This window comes from Gekko japonicus, unplaced genomic scaffold (assembly GCF_001447785.1).
Source record: "Gekko japonicus isolate JY-2015 unplaced genomic scaffold, Gekko_japonicus_V1.1 scaffold209, whole genome shotgun sequence".
Lineage (NCBI taxonomy): Eukaryota > Metazoa > Chordata > Lepidosauria > Squamata > Gekkonidae > Gekko > Gekko japonicus.
The window spans coordinates 1,317,337-1,322,279 of NW_015172009.1; the positions used below are offsets into that span (position 1 = coordinate 1,317,337).

The window sequence follows — 4,943 nt, forward strand, 5'->3', positions numbered from 1 at the left end:
TGCGGGCGGCGCGCCCCCCCCCCCCCCCCACTCTCTAGACCGTCCGAAATTTGCGTCTGCCTGTTAAGTGTCCCGCCCTCCTCGGCGATGAGCCGAAAACATCACCGGGCAACCCCGCTCAAAACGGGGGGAGTCAGAAAACGCGCTCTCACACACCCCTTGTCGCTGGAGGCGGCCGAGAGGGGTGACGCCCCCTCCTCAGCCGCGGCCCCCACCGCCATGACAGCCCCCACCCCCATCCCGAGGCCAGTCCCCGAGGGCCAGAACCACGGGAGGCAAAGGCGGCACCAGCCGGGCTTCCCCCAAAGGGAAGGCGGCGGCAAAGACGCCGCCAGCCTCTCCCCCGCCCCCGGGCTGCCCCTGCCAAGCGAGACGCCCCCTCTCACCTGAGCGGCAACGGGAGACAATCAGCGGCAAGATTAGATGACCCCAACAAGACCCAAAGGCAGGGACGCGAAGGACTCGAACGGGCTCGACACTTCCGGAGAGCGCAACACCGGGAGGAACTATCGTCAAAGTCGCACAGGACTGGGGGGGGGGAGGCAAGAATGAGACTGGGGCTTCTGCAGGGAGAACACGGAGTCAGTGGCACAGAAAGCGCGTAAGGGGCCAGGCCAAACCACACGCACCCTTCCCTCCTTTACCAAGATCTTAATGCCGCTGCGTCCACGAAAGATTTGGATTATTGGTTTAGTCCGCCTCTTCCCTCTCCTGCGGCGGAGCTGGTACGGTCCCGTAGTGCGCTCACCGCATTCCAAAGAACTGGGCGGGGTGGGGAGAGCGAGCGGGAGAGGAGAGGCTGATGCCCTTGTAAGGAATTGAAGAGTCTTTCCTGTTTGTCACTAACGGCCGGCGATCGCGGCGCTAGTGACGTCGCGGGTCGCGCGGGTCAAGTGACGTAAAAGCAATGGAACGCGGGGGGGGGCTTCGACTAACGAATTCAAGGGAGCTTAAAGAGCGGCTGCCTCATAGGCAGAAGTTGCATCCATGCCGACCCTCCAAGACGGGGCGCGGGGTGGGGGAGCATGACTGCGAGTGGAGAGCCTGGACTAGGACCTGGGAGGCATCCTGGGCTGATGTGCTATGAGATTCTTAGCCACGTTCACAAGTTATAGTGAATGTACATGCAAACCATGAACGTTGTGCCCTTTTTTCTTTATGTGCGCGTTGAGTAATTCTGTCTTCAGCAGGGGATGGAGCAGTGACCAGACCATCCTCTAGAATCACTCACTGATTTATTTAAACCGTTATTATCCCACTCTCCTTGCCCAGTGGGGATATGCAGTAAGCTTTTTTTGTCCTCACAGCAACTCCACTGTGAATTAGGTTAGGCTGAAAGAGAGTGACTGGCCCTAGTCACCTAGTGAGCTTCCATGACAGAATGTGGATTTGAACCTGGGTCTTGCAGAGCCTGGTCTGACCCTTACATCACCACCCTTCCCATACCAATCCAGGAGCAGATACACATGTGCAAGTGGCCAGGGCAGTGCTGCTTCAAGCCACACAACTCCCCCCCCCCGACAGCTGGCACAGTGCCATATACAGTGTTCCCTCTAAGCGGAGTTAGTATGAGCTAGCTCACAGTTTTTTAGCCTCCAGCTCACAGATTTTTGTCTTAGCTCAGGAAAGATGGCTCCAGAGCAAACTAATTTATGTAGTAGGCAAATCCTTGCTCACAACTTTAATGCTAGTAGCTCACAAAGTAGAATTTTTGCTCACAAGACCCCACAGCTTAGAGGGAGCATTGGTCATATATTCTCACAGAGAGGTGATGGCTGTTAAAAATTGCTTCCACTTGGTTGGACCTCTACATGGCTACAAGTATAAATTGTTGACCATACCATCATTGGCTTAGTCACCTACTCATCATCTAACATGACATATGATATCTGACAACAATGTTCTGCCCATTACTGAGGACAAACAAATCAGTTGCCATGTAAAATAAATAGGCAGAAACTGGACAGTGGATAGAGATGGAAACCCATGGGAGAACAGTTTTCCAGGATACTCTTATAGGCTTGAAAGTCAGCACTTTTCCAACAAAGGAACATCAAAGCAGGAGTCTGTTGGGAAATTGCTAAATTGGAATTCCGCAATAAATTTCATAGTACTGATCAGGGGTTCACCATATCTGATAGTTATCTCAGTCTCTATAACTGTAAAATTTCTTAATATAACTAACAGAGCAGTCGGGGGGGGGGGATCAGAACAAGGACGCGACCGACACCTATACCGGCATAATGTGAAGTTACACCAGAGCTGTTTACGCTGGCACAGGAAACTAGTGGTGCTGTGCCACTGAATAGCACCGGCACAGGACCGTCGTAAGTGCACACCAACAGAGCAATGGCACAAATGGCACAATTGTAGCAGCTGGCAACCTGTCACAAGTGGTGGGACGCCTTTTCCAGGGGGCAGCAATGGATGGATGGGCTGGCAGCATCTGTAACAGCAGCTGCTGGGCACTTGGAGGGGCTTCTTGCTTTAGCGAGGGATGTGGATGAGGGTCCTCCTGGCACCTCCCATGCCCCCTGCTCCTCTTGCTGTGCCTCCAATGTAGTCCATTGTGCCTCCTGTAGTCCACCCCCTCTGCCCCCTGCCAGTGATGGACGCTTGGCTCAGCCTCGTGTGTGTTGTGTGCTTGCCTGGAAGTCATGGTTGACTTCTGGTGACCCCTACTGTGGGCTTGGATGCTTTTCAGATAGGTGGCTTGATTAGGCTGCCTCTGCATCCCACCTCTGGTATTTCTAGGAGGTCACCCTTACAAGTACTTGCCAGAGTTAGCCCTGCTTAGCTTCTGAGATCTGATGGGATTGGGCTTGCCTGGGCTATCCAGGTCAGGACCTTGGCTCAGCCTCCTTGACTCATGACTCCCATTGGTCCTGCCTGCCCTGCCTTGTCTAGCATGCTGCGCCTGCCTTGTAACAATGCTGGAACGGAACACTGCAGCAGGATCTCTACGGACACCGCTGCAACAGCACCCGGCAACATTGTTGGGGCACCTTTCCCCCCATTTGGCCGCCACATAATTATCCCCTTAGGGAGGAGACTAGCACACAGCTGTATCGTGGCCAGGTGCCTCAGGGCAGGCGCGGCAACACAAGATGGTCCTGCCCACATGTGTATTTTCAATTAGAGCTCATGAATGGTCACTGTGATCTGTATACTTTTGAGTTTTTTATATCAGTGTCATAGATCAGGCCCTTTACACCATTATTCACACTTTCCTCTTTCTCTAAATAAACATCTCATTGATTAAGAATTTGTTTGGGGCATCTGACAAAGTGGGCTGAAACCCACAATGGCTTAGGTTACCATAATTGAGTTACTTTTCAAGATGCCTTATTGCCCCCCCCCCATTGTTTAGGTGCCCACATTGTCTACATGAAAACTGGCAGCACTGGATTGAGTCCTTACCGTACAATACAGTTGACCCAGGTGGGGAACAGATTTAAAATGTTTTCACAACCACATGGAAACTTGACCAAGCAGAAGCTATTTTCAGCAGCAACCACACTGCTGTGAAATGTTATTGTGATTTGCTGTCTCAGTCCTTTGAATGGGTCTGTCACTGCAATGGGTTGGCCTCAAGCGATACCCGATAGGAGTCAAAGCCCTTGACAAAAGAATAAAAAAGCATCTTGTGGCACCGCAAGCACTAATACGTTTATTGTGGAATAAGCTTTAGGGTTTCCAAGAGCCTGGGGAAAAGGTGTCCTGTCCCTTTAACCGGGGCTTAAATGGAATGTTACTTCTCAGGTGATGTTACTTATCTCCAAGCTATGAAAAGCTTCACCTGCTCATTTCCACACTTTAATCCTCTTTTAAAGGGACAGGGCAACCTAAGGTTGACGGTATTGGGTTAAATGGGGGGGAAATAATTTGCCTTAGAAGCACAGAAGCTTTTTTTCACAGTATCCCCACTTCTCCACGTTTCTCAGTTAAGGGGAAAATGCTGTTCAAACAAATTATAAAGGTGATCTGACTCCAATGGTAACAAGAGAAAGAAAATTTGCTTACAAAAATAGAAGCACATCTTACATGACATATTCATGTATGTACACTTAACTTATTGTGAACAGATTAACTTCAAAAAGGTTAACTTGCTACAGCTCCAAGCCCAGGTAAGAGAGAGAAGAGAGGTCCTATATATAGATAAAACAGAAGGCAAGCAAGGGCCAAAGAGGCTCAGTATCTAACCAATGAGAGGGTGGAGGCAACTGCCAAGTGTCCCCCAGTGAGAGAATTCTCTTGTCCCTTTCCCTCCCAGATCCTCTTGCATGCAGAGTTACAAATTTCAACAGACTGTAATCTTAGTATGTTTTCATGAGCCAGAGTCTGCCTCATTAGATGTCTGAACTGGAGTTATAGGGAAGAGGACATGCGAAAAAACTGCAGCCAAGGAGAGAGAGAAAAAACTAAAACGGTCTGCTCAAAGCCTGAAGACATTTTAAAAAATCACTTTCATTTTAGACTACTCTGTTTATTTCATTTTTTTTTAATGGTTTGTTGTCCTCCTTCATTGGTTCATTTTGTTTTAATTGTTAGTTGTGAGCTTCCTCAAGCATGTTCTGGAGAGGCAGTGTGCAGGTTCCCTAAATACATAAGAGAAGCTGGGAGTGGGATGAAAGTGAAGCAACTTCAGGGTATCTCTCTGGAATCTGATGTAAGGGAGCAGATTGGCTGCCTTGCGGGAGTGCCTTTTCGGTTCCCTTCATCTCGCCCTGACCTGGATAACCCTGGCTAGCCTGACCTTGTCAGATCTCAGAAGGTTAGTATTTGAATGGGAGACCACCAAGGAATACAGTGGTCAGTATGCAGAGACAGGCAATGGCAAACCGCCTCTGAACATCTCTTGCCCATGAAAACTCTACGGGGTTGCCATAAATCAGACTTAACAGCAAAAAAAAAAAAAGGCTCTACCTGCATATTTCTGAATA

General features: G+C 49.8%; 1 protein-coding gene across 2 annotated transcripts in view; it reads right to left on the reverse strand.

Moving 5' to 3' along the window:
- LOC107118014 (myosin regulatory light chain 2, smooth muscle minor isoform) overlaps positions 1-746 on the reverse strand; it is an 11,471-nt gene extending 10,725 nt beyond the window's left edge. Inside the window, exon 1 of one of the 2 annotated variants that reach the window (XM_015420235.1) lies at positions 645-746. The gene's annotated coding sequence lies outside the window, so the exon portion shown is untranslated. Of the gene's footprint in view, positions 1-386; positions 624-644 lie in introns of those variants that run through there. The other variant, XM_015420234.1, reaches the window with a different exon arrangement.
- Positions 747-4,943: the final 4,197 nt, after the last annotated feature.